Raw genomic sequence first — 17,475 nt, forward strand, 5'->3', positions numbered from 1 at the left:
CACACACAGAGACACACACACACAAATTGGAAACAACCAAAGTGTGCTTTAAAAGACAACTGGATAAACAAACTAAGGTACATCAACATAACAGAATATTATTCAAGAATAAAAAGAAATGAGCTATCATATCACAGAAAGAAATGGATGAAACCTGAAAGAATGTTATTGAGTAAAATAAGCTAGTCTGGAAAAGGTTATACACTGCATGCTGCCAATTTTACAATATTCTGGGAAAGGTAAAATTGTAGGGTGAATAAAAAATAGCAGAGGCTTTTTTCTTTTGCTTTAGAATAGTTTTACTAGTTTGGATAAGGTATACCAATGCTCAACAATTCCTCTCCTATTTTGACACACAAATCCACTCAGTCGGAGTCTTCATAGCCCCAGAGCTCATATACTGTCATGTGACTGGGGGCATCTGCAGCAACCTCGACATTGGCAGGGTTGAGGTTACCACCGGTTGCCATGGCGAGTTTCACATTCCACACTCTGGAAACAAATTTCATAAGGTCCATCTCAAGCAGGGTTAAGGTGTCGAACATACAGTCTTCGTTGGGGGAAGTCTTTTTCTTTCCCTGAAAGCCAAATGAACCGCCCTAAGGGGCAAGAGGTATCTGCATATTACTCTCATCATTCTCTCCTGCCAACTTCACTGTCATGTACATCGCACGAAGAAGAAAAGCCAGAAAATGTGATCTCAAGCCAGTCTTGGGTATGCTTTGGTAGATTCTGCCAAATTAGAAAGTGTCCTCCACAGAGCATCTTCCCCTGGAGTTCTTCAGAGGAGTAAACATTAAGGCATAGACACAGGTAACACAACTATGAAGAAGCACAGGAACCATTTGAAGGACCACATGGTGAGCTGAGAGGAAATGGCCCCTGGTGCTCTGGTCTGCCCTGGCTCCTGGAGACTGAGGACCAGCCAGGGCTGGGTCCTTGGTAAAATCACAGTGGGTCCCGCCCCAGCCAGAACCCATGTGGCCATTGTGATGACTTCAGGGAAGAGCGTAAGGAGGCTTTTGGGGGCAACTGGGAGCAGGGCTTAAAGGGAAATGGGGACATTTCCAGCGGGCAATCCAAAAAGAGGTGGGGAGTGACAAAAATGCCATCTCTTTGCTAGTGTATTCTTTCTGAACCTGATGCTCTACTGGGAGGGTGGTTCTGTCTTCTATTTTCATTACTCCATTTGTTGAATCCAGACATTGGGGTGAGCTGAGCAGACCCTTGGGCATGTGCCCGTGTGTAGCAGAGAGCCAAGTGGGAAAGAAGGATATTAAATAAGAGGCCTCAAACTAGCAGCCACTGATGTGTTTTCTGTGGCCTACACTGTTCCTAATAACAACTGTGCTCAGTCACTAACTCGTGCCTGGCTCTATGAGACCCCAGACACTGTATCCCACCAGGCTCCTCTGTCCCTGGGATTTCCCAGGCAAGAATCCTGGAGTGGGTTGTCATTTCCTTCTCTCCAGGCATAGGGGATGTTTAAGGGCAGTGGAACTATTCTGTATGATGTTATGGTAAATACATGGCACTATATATTTGTCAAAACCCACAGAACCTTGCAACACAAAAAGTGAACCGTTGTATGCATATTAAAAAAAAAAACATTTTCACATCAAGAATGGAATGCAGAATTTGACTAAACCATCTAATTATATTATAAATATTTGAAGCCACCTCAATAACATCCCCTTACTTAAGTAACTTTGAAAATGAATGTGGTTTGCAAGATTGAAACAAAAGATAAAAGCAGTGTGATCTAGTTGATAGTGTTTTTTCTCATAGGGTTACAGGTTAACAATCCTGATAGTCTTACACACGCATACTTGTGTTGAATAGTTAAATAGATGGCACATGAGTATACATACATATATTTCTCTGTCTTGCTAGCCGAAAGCGTCTAAGAGAAATGATACTCTCAAAATCCAAAAGAAACAATGATGTACAAATAAGCACAGATCTTGGTTCCCAAAACTCTTTTCCAGTAAAACTATTCAAGCTTCTTAGAGAAATTAATGATTGTAGGGCTCAGAGAGGAAATATAGAAGAGGAGTCTGGCAGATTTCATTGTATCAGAAAGGAAGTAGTAACAAAATAATTTTTAAAAAGCCCTAGACTAATGTAAGTAAGTGTTAGTTGCTCAGTTGTGCCCAACTCTCTGCGACCCCATGGACTGCAGCCACCAGGCTCCTCTGTCCATGAGGTTTTCCAGGCAAGGATCCTGGAGTGGGTTGCCTTTTGCTTCTCCAGGGGATCTTCCCAACTTAGGGATCAAACCCTGGTCTCCTGCACTGCAGGCAGATTCTTTAGTGACTGAACTACAAGGGAAACACAAGAGAGTAGAGTAATGGGGTTATGTCACAGAAGATAGGAATGAGCTTCCAATGGCCAAAGCTATAACAAGTTGAGTAACATAATAAATGAAGTAAGTCTTCTTTTGGTATTATACTCCAAAGTATAAAATGAATATCTAAGAGTCCATACCAATATAAATAAATGATTGAATACATGTGAGACAATAGACCAATTTCCCATGCAGAAGTACTTCAGATATTTGACATAGGTAATTCTGCTCTCAGGGAGGTGGAGTGTAACTCCCTGTTCCTTTAGAGGTAGTTAACATAGTGAGTTCCTTCCAAAAAATACACGGATATGGAGAGGGAGAAAAACAGTAACTTGAGAGTGGAATAACCTGACAAATACTACTTCAGCCAGGTGGTCAAGATTAGCATTACCAGAGAAAAGGTATGTTGATCATATCACGTGATGAAAAGGACAAACCACCTCTGCAGCCTTCTTCCCCGAAAATCCATGAAATAAGAGTGAAAGTCGCTCAGTTGTGTCCGACACTTTGAGACCCCAAGGACTATACTGTCCATGGAATTCTCTAGGATAGAATACTGGAGTGGGTAGCCTTTCGCTTCTCTAGGGGATTTTCCAACCCAGGGATCGATCCCAAGTCTCCTGCATTGCAGGTGGATTCATTACCAGCTGAGCTACAAGGGAACACCGCCCCCCGCTAAGAATCCATAGCCCCAGGCTAGTAGGAAAGTCATCAGACAAATCCAAGGTGAGGAACACTTTATAAAATACCTGACTACTATTCCTCTAAACTATCAAGGTCATAAAAAAAAGAGAAGTCTGAGAAATTGTCACATCTAAGATAAACCTGAAAGACACAGCTAATACGTGCAGTGTTGGATCTGGGATGCGTTTCTGGAATAGAAAGTAAAAACTAAGAAAACCTTAGTAGGAAAAATCTTAGAAATAACTCAGGCACTATAGTTTATAACAATATGCATGGTATTTGGGAACTTTTGATATATGGAAAATAACTTTGCTTTGTTGTAAATCTAAAATCATTCTAAGGTTTTTAATGTTTATTTTTAAAACATAGAGCAACAGAGGCAACATTAACATTATTTGCTGATGACATAATTGTATATCTGGAGACTCGAAGAGAAAAGTACTCTATGCAGTCAGCCTTTCCTATGCATGGGATTTGCATCCAAGGATTCAACCAACTGTGGATGTAAATCTATAAAACTCCAGAAAGTTCCAAAAATCAAAATGCAAACTTACCACATGCTGCCAGCTATTTACATATCTTTAAATTGTATTAGGTATTATACGTAATCTAGAGATGATCTGGTTGGATGTGTGCAGTTTATATGCAAATCTTAAAATGCTGTGCTACATTTTTAAGGGACTTGAACATCTGTGGGTTGTGGTATCTGATGGTTGGCAGTGGTGTCCTAGAACCAATCTCCTGCAGATATCAAGGGACAGCTGTATTTTAAGGGAAGTGAGCTAGATGGCTGGATAAAACTAGTTATATATGTAACAGTGTTTTATACACTAACAAGGAATTACATTTATAAAGGAAGACACCATTTATAATAGCTAGAAACAGATAAATAAGAAGAATATATGTAAGAACAGATATGCAATAGCTATTTGAAGAAAATACTGAAATCCTACTGAAAAATGCAATGCAATGCCTGACAAAATAGAAAGATATCCTTTTTGGGAGTATGAAAAGATTTTATACAGATATCAATTGTACCCAAATTATTCTATAATTACAGTAAGATCTCAACAAAAATACTAATATGATCAGTGTCAGAAATAAGCTAAATCTAAAATACATGTGGAAAAATAAACATGCAATAAGAGGCGGGACATTTCTGAAAAAGAAGACTAATGAGCATGAAGGATGTCCTTACCAGATTTTAAAGCATGTGGATAGCCTACCTACTTATAAAGAGAAGTACTGGCATGCGGCTAGTACTGCTACATGGCTTGCCTTACAGTTCATGAGGTAACAAGTGAGGGAAGAAATCAACTCAACTACACACACACATACACACATACATACAGCGTTTGTCTGAATGTGGCATTCCCAAAATTCATGTTGTAAACCTAATGTCCAGTGTGATGATATTAGAAGGTGGGGCCTTTGGGAGATATTTAGGTCATGAGGGTGGAGCCCTCAAGAATGGAGATTATCGCTCTTACAAAGAGAACTCACAGAGGTCCCTAGCTCCTTTCGTCATGTGAGAATACAGTGAGTTCCTTACATAAGAATCTTCAAACTGCCAACTTTCAAAGATTCAAACTTGCATTCCCGTTTCCAATCACATAAGTTAGTCCGTGTGTCTGGTGGACATTGTCACACGTGTGCATCCTCTACAAGTGGTTGTGCTTTTGTGCATTTTAGAGCACAGTACTCTATAGAGTACATTGGGACACTACCTTTATTTCTAGCCCAGGATGTCCGGAAGCACGTGTAAAAACAGCAGTATATAGGTCATTCTGTTAGTTGGGGACTGTTAGTTGGGTTCTTCTTACAAACAAATTAGGCTTACAAGCACACTCTCAGAATGGAACTCATTCATATGCAAGAGACTTTGGTAGGACAGAAGTCTACAACTCAGAAAAGGGCCCTCATCTGGCCATGCTGCCATCCTGATCATGCACCTCTAGCCTCCAGAATAGTGAGAAATAAATTTCTGTTTTTCACAAGCAGCTTCTTGCCTGGTATTTTGTTAGAGCAGCCCACATGGGCTAAGATACATTACATGCAAAGATGGGCACAATAAAGGACAGAAATGGTACAGGCCTAACAGAAGGAGATGGTATTAAGAAGAAGGGACAAGAATGCATAGAAGAACTGTACAAAAAGATCTCCCTGACCCAGATAATTACAATGGTGTGATCACTCACCTAGAGCCAGACATCCTGGAATGTGAAATCAAGTGGGCCTTAAGAAGCATCACGAGAAACAAAGGTAGTGGAGGTGATGGCGTTCCAGTTGAGCTATTTCAAATCTGAAAAGATGATGCTGTGAAAGCAGTACACTCAATATGCCAGCAAATTTGGAAAACTCAGCAGTAGCCACAGGACTGGAAAACGTCTGTTTTCATTCCAATCCCAAAGAAAGGCAATGCCAAAATATGTTCAAGCTACTCCACAGTTGCACTCATCTCACACACTAGCAAAGAAATTCTCAAAATTTTCCAAGCTAGGCTTCAAAGGTACGTGAACTGTGAACTTCCATTTGTTCAAGCTGGATTGAGAAAAGGCAGAGGAGCCAGAGATCAAATAGACAACATCTGTTGTATCATCAAAAAAATGAGAGTTCCAGAAGAACATCTACTTCTGCTGTATTAATTATGACAAAGCCTTTGATTGTGTGGATCACAGAAAACTGGAAAATTCTTAAGGAGATGGGAATACTAGATCACCTGACCTACCTCTTGAGAAATCTGTATGCAGTTCAAGAAACAACAGTTAGAACTGGACATGGAACAACAGACTGGTTCCAAATCGGGAAAGGAGTACGTCAAGGCTCTTTGTTGCCACTCTGCTTATTTAACTTATATGCAGAGTACATCATGAGAAATGCTAGGCTGGATGAAGGACACGCTGGAATCACGATATCCGGGAGAAATAGCAATAACCTCAGATGTGCGGATGACACCACCCTTATGGCAGAAAGCGAAGAGGAACTAAAGAGCCTCTTCATGAAAGAGAAAGAGGAGAGTGAAAAAGTTGGCTTAAAATTCAACATTCAGTAAACTAAGATTGTGGTATCTGGTCCTATCACTTCCTGGCAAATAAAGGGGGAAACAATGGAAATGGTGATAGACTTTATGTTTCCAGGCTCCAGAATCACTGGAGATGGTGATTGCAGTCATGAAATGAAAAGACACTTGCTCCTTGGAGGAAAAGTTATGACCAACCTAGGCAGCATATTAAATGGCAGAGACATTACATTGCCAACAAAGGTCTGACTAGTCAAAGCTGTGGTTTTTCAAGTAGTCATGTATGGATCTGAGAGTGAGTATAAAGAAAACTGAGCACCGAAGAATTGGTGCTTTTTAAATGTGGTGCTGGAGAAGACTCTTGAGAGTCACTTGGACTGCAAGGAGATCCAACCAGTCCATCCAAAAGGAATTCATTGGAAGGACTGATGCTGAAGCTGAAACTCCAATACTTTGGCCAAGTATTTGGCCACCTGATGCAAAAAACGGACTCATTTATAAAGACTCTTATGCTGGCAAAGATTGAAGGCGGGAGAAGAAGGGATGACCGAGGGTGAGGTGATTGGAAGGCATTATGGACTCAGTTGACATGAGTTTGAGTAGGCTCTGGGAGTGGGTGATGGATAGGGAAGCCTGGCGTGCTGCAGCCTATGGGGTCTCAGAGTTGGACACGACTGAGCAACTGAACTGGACTGACATGACACACATAAACATTAACAATATGATAATGTTAGAAGGTGTCATCTTACACTGGGAGAAGACAGTGTTTTTAACAAATTTTGATTCATTATTTAATAACCTTCTGAGAAAAATAAAAACTTTAAGAATTCTTTTCCTACACCCAATATAAGTTCCCTAACTGAAATGTGCTTTATCTATCTTTGTTTGGCAATGCTCAATTATCATTCAAAATTCAATTCGAAAACTGCCCTCTCCCTTCCCTTTCTCTCTTTGCCAATCAACTCACCATAAAGTAATTAGGTGAGATCAATCCAGACAGGCATCCATGACAGTGGGGCATGGAGCCATCCTTGGGCCAGAGTGAGATGTTAGAGGTGAAGGAGGGGTGAAGAGGTTATCCATGCAGTCAGAGTCACCTAGTATGGGGAGTCAGAACTCAAATAGGGAGAAGTGATAAGATCAACAATAGCAGAGAAGGGAGGTGTGTAGTATGAGATGCCAGTACTTGAGCAGGGAAATCAGGATATCCATTCTAGGAGGTACCATGGGCACTCAGTGCCAACGTGAGCTTAAGTGTCATTCACAGAGCAGAGTAGCCAGCAGCAAGAGTCAGTTTAGTCCAGAGGATATTAAATAGAAAGCTAGTCAGGCATGCAGAGTAAAAGTGTGAGATCGGAGAAGAGGAAATCCACAAGGAGGAGGCAGATTTGTGTAGAAAGTCAGAGGTCAAGCAAGGTGAGGAGGGTATCCGTGCATGGAGGTGGGCCAAATCTGTTTGAGGCTGAGTGGAACAAGCAGAATATATAAATATGGGTGTGTCCCAGAATAGAGTATCAAAGCCCAAGCAGGATAAGGGGGCATATTTATAAAAGGGTTTCCTGGCGTGGGTGTCAGAGTCTGAATATGTTGAGAAAGGCATTCACAGGTGTTGGGGACAGTCCAGCATTTTGTGATGTCAGAGCCAGAGCTATATAGGGAGGATACACACACACACACACACACACACACACACACAGGCATGCACACGCACATGTACACATCCCAGACTGTGTCCAATGACAGGAACTGGGAAATCACGAGTAAATACAGCGCTCATATATTGGATTCTATATTCCATTTCCCACTAAAAATAGTTGGGATTTCTTGGAAAAAATTGTTAATTCTATGGATAAAGCAGGGAAAGTACAAGATGAGCCTGGAATATCTTGTACTAAAAGCATCACATCGTTCAAAGAATGATGAGGAGATGTTGAAAGGACAGACGGGCCGGCTTAAGGAGGTTCCCAGTGTCCAAGGCAGGAAGAATATGAACATCAAAATATATAATGATAGAGACAGATCATGATTCACTTCGTAAAATAAGAGACTATTACTTAAATATAATATAAATAAATTAATAAATTGAAAGTTTGATGAGGAACAAATATTGATACACTTTAATTTTTTTAAGTTTTAATTACAAGATAAGGGAGAGTAACTTGACAGTGGAGAAGCTTGACAGAAATCACTTTTATCAAGTGATGCAAGTGAATATCATCAATATTGGGACGCATTGAAATCATGAACCACCTGATTGAGTGAGATGATATAAACACAGTATCATTCCATCATTTTCCTGTCCAAGATGCAAAACATGAAGTTCTTCATGAGCGAATACTGGATGAACCAAAATTGAGGAGAATTCTACAAACCAACTGGCCTCTAGTTTTGGCATCTGAATAGTACTACCTCATAGCATGAGCTGGGCAATGTTCCTTTCCATTTTTATGGATACAATTAGAATATGTGTGATGAGAATTGGCATGATGTTTGTTTTAAATATTTGGCAGAATTCACCAGAGAGGCTATCTGGGTCCAGGTAGGGTGGGCTGGGGGAGGGCTTTTGTGAGGTGGGTTGGACAAGAAGTTTAAAAAGGACTAACTCTATCTCTTTACTATTCAGATTTTCATTTTTTTCTTAAGACAATTTCAGTCATTTGTGTATTTCTAGAAATTTGTCCATTTCATCTAAATTTTTAAATTAGTGCTGTGGTATTCCTTTACAATTATGCTTATTTCTCTAAAGTTGTTAGTAATTTTTCCTTTTTTATTCCTAATTTTAGTGATTTGAGTCTCCTTCCTCCCTTAAACAATATCGCGAAAGTTGTGTCAATTTATTGACCTTTCTAAGCAATGAAATTTTCATTTGTTGAGTAACTCTGCGGTTTTTCTACTCTCTATTTCGTGTATTATGCTGCAGTATTTATTGGCTACTATGGCTGCCTGTTTGAGTTTGGTTTGCTACATCCACTAACTTAGGTGTGATGTGTTTTGCTTTCATTCTTCTCAAAGTGAAAAAGCAAGAGAGTTCCAAAAAAACAACTATTTCTGTTTTATTGACTATGCCAAGGCCTTTGATTGTGTGGATCACAATAAACTGTGGGATATTCTGAAAGAGATGGGAACACCAGACCACCTGACCTGCCTCTTGAGAAACCTATATGCAGGTCAGGAAGGAACAGTTAGAACTGGACATGGAACAACAGATTGGTTCCAAATAGGAAAAGGAGTACGTCAAGGCTGTTTATTGTCACCCTGCTTATTTAACTTATATGCTGAGTACGTCATGAGAAACGCTGGGCTGGAAGAAGCACAAGCTGGAATCAAGATTGCTGGGAGAAATATCAATAACCTCAGATATGCAGATAACACCACCCTTATGGCAGAAAGTGAAGGTGAACTAAAAAGCCTCTTGATGAAAGTGAAAGAGGAGAGTAAAAATGTTGGCTTAAAGCTCTACATTCAGAAAACTAAGATCATGGCATGTGTTCCCACCACTTCATGGCAAATAAATGGGGAAACAGTGGAAATAGTGTCAGACTTTATTTTGGGGGGGCTCCAAAATCACTGCAGATGGTGACTGCAGCCATGAAATGAAAAGACACTTGTTACTTGGAAGAAAAGTTATGACCAACCTAGACAGCATATTAAAAATCAGACATTACTTTGCCAATAAAAGTCCTTCTAGTCAAAGCTATGGTTTTTCCAGTAGTGATGTATGGATGTGAGTGTTGAACTCTATAGAAAGCTGAGCACTGAAGAATAGATGCTTTTGACCTGTGGTGTTGGAAAAGACTCTTGAGAGTCCCTTGGACTGCAAAGAGATCCAACCAGTTAAATCTAAAGGAAATCAGCCCTGAATATTCATTGAAGGACTGATGGTGAAGTTGAAGCTTCAATGCTTTGGCCACCTGATGCAAATAACTGACTCATTTAAAAAGACCCTGGTGCTGGGAACGACTGAAGGGAGGAGGAGAAGGGGATGACAGAGGATAAGATGGTTGGATGGCATCACCGACTCAATGGACATGAGTTTGAGTAAACTCTGGGAGTTGGCAATGGACAGGGAGACCTGGCATGCTGCAGTCCCTGGGGTCAGAAAGAGTTGGGCATGACTGAGCGACTAACACTTACTTACATTACTCTAAGGCTTTTTTTTTTTTTTTTTACTACTTCCTTTTTGAAAAGGAAATATATACCGTTCTGAATTCTGAGTTCCAAAGAATAGCAAGGAGAGATAAGAAAGCCTCCTCAGTGACCAATGCAAAGATATAGAGGAAAACAAATGAATGGGAAAGAAAATGACAGATATGACAGGGAACATTTCATGCAAAGATAGGCACAATAAAAGACAGAAATGTTATGGACTTAACAGAAGCAGAAGATATTAAGAAGAGGGCAAGAATACACAGAACTATACAGAAAAGGTCTTAATGACCCAAAAAACCACGACGGTGTGATCACTCACCTAGAGCCAGCCATCCTGAAATGCAAAGTCACGTTGGCCTTAGGAAGCATCACTATGAACAAAGCTAGTGGAGGTGATGGGATTCCAGTTGAGCTATTTCAAATTCTGAAAAATGGTGTTGTTAAGGTGCTGCACTCCATATGCCAGCAAATTTGGAAAACTCAGCAGTGGCCACAGGACTGAAAAAGTTCAGTTTTCACTACAATCCAAAAGAAAGGCAATGCTAAAGAATGTTCAAACTACCACACAATGGCAGTCATCTCACATGCTGGCAAAGGCATGCTCAAAATTGTCCACGTTAGTCTTCATCAGTCCATGAACTAAGAAGTTCCAGATATCCAAGCTGGATTTCACAAAGGCAGTGGGACCAGAGACCAAATTTCCAATATCCATTGGATCATAGAAAAAGCAAGAGAGTTTCAGAAAAACATTCACTTCTGCTTTATTGAAAACACCAAAGCCTTTGTCTGTGTGGATCACAACAAACTGTGGAATATTCTGAAAGAGATGGGAGTACCAGATCATGTTATCTGCCTCCTGAGAAATCTACATGTGGGTCAGGAAGCAACATTTAGGACAAGACATGGAAAAACAGTTTGTTTCCAAATTAGGAAAGGAATCCAACAAGCTGTATATGCTCGCCATGCTCATTTAAATAACATATATACAGAGTAGAGAGTGTGAAATGCCAGGCTGGATGAAGAACAAAATTAAATCGAATAAGCACAAGGTGGAATCAAGATTGCTGTGAGAAATATCAATAACCTCAGATATGCACACGGCACCACCCTTATGGTAGCAAGTGAAGAGGAACTAAAGAGCCTCTTGATGAAAATGAAAGAGGAGTGTGACAAAGCTGGTAAGGCTCAACTTTCAAAAAAACAAAGATCATGGCATCCGGTCCCATCACTTCATAACAAATAGATGGAGACATGGTGGAAACAGTGACAGACAATATTTTCTTGGGCTCCAAAATGATTGCAGATGATGACTGCAGTCAGGAAATTAAAAGAGGCTTATTCCTTGGAAGAAAAGCTGTGACAAACCAGGGCAGCATATGAAAAAGCAGAGACGTTACTTTGGAGATAAAGTTCCGTCTCGTCAAAGCTATGGTTTTTCCAGTAGTCATGTATGGATGTGAGAGATGGACCAAAAAGAAAGCTGAGCACCAAAGAATTGATAGTTTTGAACTGTGGTGTTGGAGAAGACTCTTCAGTCTCTTGGACTGCAAAGAGATGAAATCAGTCCATCCTAAAGGAAATCAATCCTGAATATTCATTGGAAGTACTGATGCTGAAGCTGAAGCTCCCTTACTTTGGCCACCTGATGGGAAATACTGACTCACTGGAAAAGAGGCAGATCCTGAAAGATTGAAGGCAGGAGGACAAGGGAATGGGCAAGGGTGAGTAGGTTGATGGCATCACTGACTCGAGGCATAGGAGTTTGAGCAAGCTGTGGGAGTAGGTGATGGACAGGGAAGCCTGGCCTGCTGCGGTCCATGGGGTCACAAAGAGTCAGACAGGACTAAGAGATGAAGTGAACACGGCACAGATTTGGAAGCAGAGAGGTGAGGTAACTTGCCTAAGAGCTGAGAAGGGGCAGCAAGGACATGCCAGGCAAATTGCCTAAGATTATACAGGAGAGAAGTGGAAGCACAGACAGGTTAGCAAACTTATCTAAGAACACAGCTCACATGTGGAAACACAGCCGGGTGAGGCAACTTGCCTAAGATTACACAACTCAGAATGGGAAGCACAGAGAGGTCAGACAACTTGTCTAATATCATTTGTTTTTATTTTCTTATATACTTACTAGATGTTAACTAAATCTGCATTAGTACCAGTTGCAGTTGTACATTTACCCTGAAGTTTTGCTTACAAGTATATATGTATTTTAGCAGAATCTTGATTTTATTATGTGTTTTGTTTGTGGGTGTTGAGAAACTATATACTCATTATTCAAGTTGTTAATTGCCAGATGGTTAGCACATTCTTCATTACTACCCTTCTTTGGAATTGGGATGAGGATTGACCTTTTGCAGTCCTGTGGCCCATGCTGGGTCTTCCAGATTTGCTGACACATGGAATGCAGCACCATGATGGCAGAAGCCTTCTGGGAATTGCATAGTTTCACTGGAATTCCATTGCATCCTCTAGTTTTATTTACAGTAGTCCTTCTTAGATCCTCTTGACTTCCCACTCCAGAACATTGGGTACTGGGTGACTAACAACAGCATCATAATAATCCAATTCATTAGGACCTTTTTCATATAGTTCTTCCGAGTAGCTTTCCATCACTTCTTTATCTCCTCAGTGTCTACTAGGTCTCTACAATTGCTGTTCTTTATTGTGCTCATCTATGGCCAAAATATTCCCTTGATATTTCCAATTTTCATGAAGAGATCTCTGTTCTTTCTCCTTCTGTTGTTTTCTTCTAGTTTTAAACACTGTTCATTGATGAAGACCTTTCTGTCTCTTGGTCCTCTTGTTTGAAACACTGCTCTTAGTTGGATGTACCTTTCCCTTTCTCCTTTTGTTTTTGCTTCTCTTCTTTCTTCAATTATTTGAAAGCCTCTTGAGATAACCCCTTTGCCTTCTTGCTTTCCATTTTCTTTGGGATGACTTTGCTTGCTGCCTCCTGCAGAGTGTTACGTACCTCCATTCATAGTTCTTTGGGTATGTTGTTAACTAGATCTAATCCCTTGAATCTAATTTTTACCTCCACTGCATATTCATAGGGGATTGGATTCAGTCATACGTGGCTGTCCTAGTAGTTTTTCTCACTTTCTTTAGTTGAAGCCTGAATTTTGCTATCAGGAACTGATGAGCAGAGCCACAGTTTGTTTTTTACTGACTGCATATAGCTTCTCCATCTTTGGCTACAAAGAATGTAATCAATTTGATTTCGGTATTGACCATTTGGTGATGTCCATGTGTAAGCTCGTCTCTTGTGTTGTTGAAAAGAATATTTGCTATGATGAGTGCATTGTCTTCGCATAATTCAGTTAGCCTTTCCCTGCTTTATTTTCTTCTCCAAGGCTAATCTTGCCTGTTATTCAGGTATTTCTTCACTTCCTACTTTGGCAAACTAATCCCCACTGAAAAATACAACATCTGTCTTGGTGTTAGTTCTAGTAGGTTTTCTAGGTCTTCATAGGACCTATTAGCTTCAGGTTCTTCAGCATCTATGGCAGGGACATGGACTTGAATTACTGTGATGTTGAATGGCTTGCCTTGAAAACGACCAGAGATCATTCTGTTATTTTAGAGGTTGCACTCAAGTAGTGCATGTCAGGAATTTTTTGTCGATTATATGGGTTCCTCCATTACTTGTATGGGATTCTTACCCACAGTAGTCAATATAATGGTCATCTGAACTAAATTCATCCATTCCTTTCAAGTTTAGTTCACTGTTAACCAGGAGGTTGATGATTATTCTCTCTGTCGTTAAGTGAGTACAAATATGAAGTAGAGCTGATAAGTTAATATGAATATGGCAAGTCCTAATGTAGCCACTAAGAAAATAAAATTTAAAATATATAATTAAAGGAAACCAAATGCTACCCTGAAAACCTTCAATTACAAATGAAGGTGATTAAGATAAAAAGGACCAAAATATTAATTTTAGAAGAAATCAAAAAAATAAAATGGTAGTCATAAATTTGATCATGATAATAATGATATATGAATGAATTGAATAATCTAATGAAAAAGCAAACATTTTTACACGAGATAAAAAACAAAGATCCAACTCTATGCTTTCTATGGGAGACATCATTTAGAGCTAAAGATATAGATTTTTAAAATGAGTGAAAAATATATAGCATGCCAACATCAACCAAAGGGAAAATTGGCTATACTGTACCACTCTCAAGAAAAAAATGATTTTTATTAAAAATTGTTACTAGGGATAAAGAAGGACATTTATAACACTAAACAGGTGACCCTATTAGAAAGACATACCAATGCAACTAGCAAGAAAACAAAAAAGTGCATGGAGGAAAATAAAACTGATATAATTGAACAGAGAAATAGACAATTCAACAATAATTCCCAGACTTTACTAATTCACTTTCAATAAGGGATAGAAAGACTAGGCATGGCTCAGAGGGATGGGACGGGGAGGGAGGTGGGAGGAGGGTTCAGATGGGGAACACATGAACACCCATGGCAGATTCATGTCAATGTATGGCAAAACCAATACAATATAGTAAAGTAATTAGCCTCCAATTAAAATAAATAAATTTATATTAAAAAATAAATCAACTATGAAATAGAGAACTTGAATGATAATATAAACCAGTTGGACCTTACAGACATCTGCAGAGCAATTTGTCCAATACAGGATATGCATTCTTCTTAAGAGTGCAGGGAACATTCTCCAGGATACCCTATATGCTAGGACATAAGAAAATCTTAAATAAGAAAGGGTTAAAATCATTTCAAGTATGCCCTCTGAATATAGTGAAATTAAAAAATAATACATTTTGTGAAACAGACAAATATGTTGGAGTTAAGCAATGTACTCCTGCAATGAACAAAGTGTCAAACAAAGAATCACAAGAGAAAGTACAAAATGCTGTTGACACGTGAAAAATCAATAAATTGACACAACTTTAGCAAAATTGATCAAGGGAGGATAAAGACTCAAATCACTAAATTTAGGAATATACAAGGAAAAACTACTACCAACTTTAGAGAAATAAATTCAATTGTAAAGGAATACCATGGTGTTAATTAGAAAATTTAGATGAAGTGGAGAAATTTCCAGAAATACACAAATGACTGATATTGACTCAAGACGGAAATGAAATCTGAAAAGTAAAGAGATAAAATTAGTAATTTTTACATTTCTTGCCAAACTCACCTCAAAAGCCCACGACTCCCCCCCTCCACCTAGATCCAGATAGCCTCGCTGCTGAATTCTACCAAATATTTAAATAAATTGAAATCATGCTAATTCTTCATACATGCAATCGAAATGTACTCATAGAAGGGGAAAGGAATATTTCTTAGCTCATTCTATGAGGAAGTATTACTCCAACGACAAAACTAGAGGCCAGTTAACTCGTACAAATCTCCCCAATTTTCATTCTGTATTTGCTCATGATGAATTTCATGTACTTTATCTTTGACAGGAAAATGATGCACATGAAACTATGTTCATATCATCTCATTCGATCAGGAGGTTTATGATTTCAATGTGTCCCAATATTGATGATGATCACTTGGATCACTTGATTAAAGTGGTTGCTGTAAAGATTCTCCACTGTGAAGTTACTCTCCCCTATGTTGTAATTAACACATTCTTTTGCATTTTAAAGTATATAAATATACCCAGCAAGGATCTCATTCAGATATGAAGGAAAATTCAAAAGCTTTACAGACAAGCAAAAGCTGAGAGAATTCAGCACCACCAAACCAGCTCTTCAACAAATGCTAAAGGATCTTCTCTAGACAGGAAACACAAAAAGGTTGTATAAATGCAAACCCAAAACATCAAAGTAAATGGCAATGGGACCATACCTATCAATAATTACCTTAAATGTAAATGGGTTGAAAGTCCCAACCAAAAGACAAAGACTGGCTGAATGGATACAAAAACAAGACTCCTATATATGCTGTCTACAAGAGACCCACCTCAAAACAAGGGACACATACAGACTAAAAGTGAAGGGCTGGAAAAAAATATTTCAAGCAAATGGAGACCAAAAGAAAGCAGGAGTCGCAATACTCATATCAGATAAAATAGACTTTCAAATAAAGGCTGTGAAAAGAGACAAAGAAGGACACTACATAATGATCAAAGGATCAATCCAAGAAGAAGACATAACAATTATAAATATATATGCACCCAACATAGGAGCACCACAATATGTAAGGCAAACGCTAACTAGTATGAAAGAGGAAATTAATAGTAACACAATAATATTGGGAGACTTTAATACCCCACTCACAACTATGGACAGATGAACTGAACAGAAAACTAACAAGGAAACACAAACTTTAAATGACACAATGGACCAGCTAGACCTAATTGATATCCATAGGACATTTCACCCCAAAACAATCAACTTCAGTTTTTTCTCAAGTGCACAAGGAACCTTCTCCAGAATAGACCACATCCTGGGCCATTAATAAAGTCTTGGTAAATTCAAAAAAATTGAAATCATTCCAGTCATCTTTTCTGACCACATTGCAGTAAGATTAGATCTCAATTACAGGGAAAAAAAATTATTAAAACTTCAAACATATGGAGGCTAAATAACACACTTCTGAATAACCAACAAATCATAGAAGAAATCAAAAAAGAAATCAAAATATGCATAGAAATGAATGAAAATGAAAACACAACAACCCCAAATCTATGGGACACTGTAAAAGCAGTGCTAAGGGGAAGGCTCATAGTGTTACAGGCTTACCTCAAAAAAGAAGAAAAAAATCAAATAAATAACCTAACTCTACACTTAAAGCAACTAGAGAAGGAAGAAATGAAGAACCCCAGGGTTAGTAGAAGGAAAGAAATCTTAAAAATTAGGGCAAAAAATAAATGCAAAATAAACTAAAGACACCATAGCAAAAATCAACAAAGGTAAAAGCTGGTTATTGGAAAAAATAAACAAAATTGACAAACCATTAGCAAGACTCATTAAGAAACAAAGGGAGAAGAACCAAATTAACAAAATTAGAAGTGAAAATGGAGAGATCACAAAAGACAACGTTGAAATACAAAGGATCATAAGAGACTACTACCAGCACCTCTATGCGAATAAAATGGACAACATGGAAGAAATGGACAAGTTCTTAGAAAAGTATAACTTTCCAAAACTGAACCAGAAAGAAATAGAAGATCTTAACAGACCCATCACAAGCATGGAAATCGAAACTGTAATCAGAAATCTTCCAGCAAACAAAAGCCCAGGACCAGATGGCTTCAAAGCTGAATTCTACCAAAAAT

This window comes from Dama dama, chromosome X (genome assembly GCF_033118175.1).
Source record: "Dama dama isolate Ldn47 chromosome X, ASM3311817v1, whole genome shotgun sequence".
Taxonomy (NCBI): domain Eukaryota; kingdom Metazoa; phylum Chordata; class Mammalia; order Artiodactyla; family Cervidae; genus Dama; species Dama dama.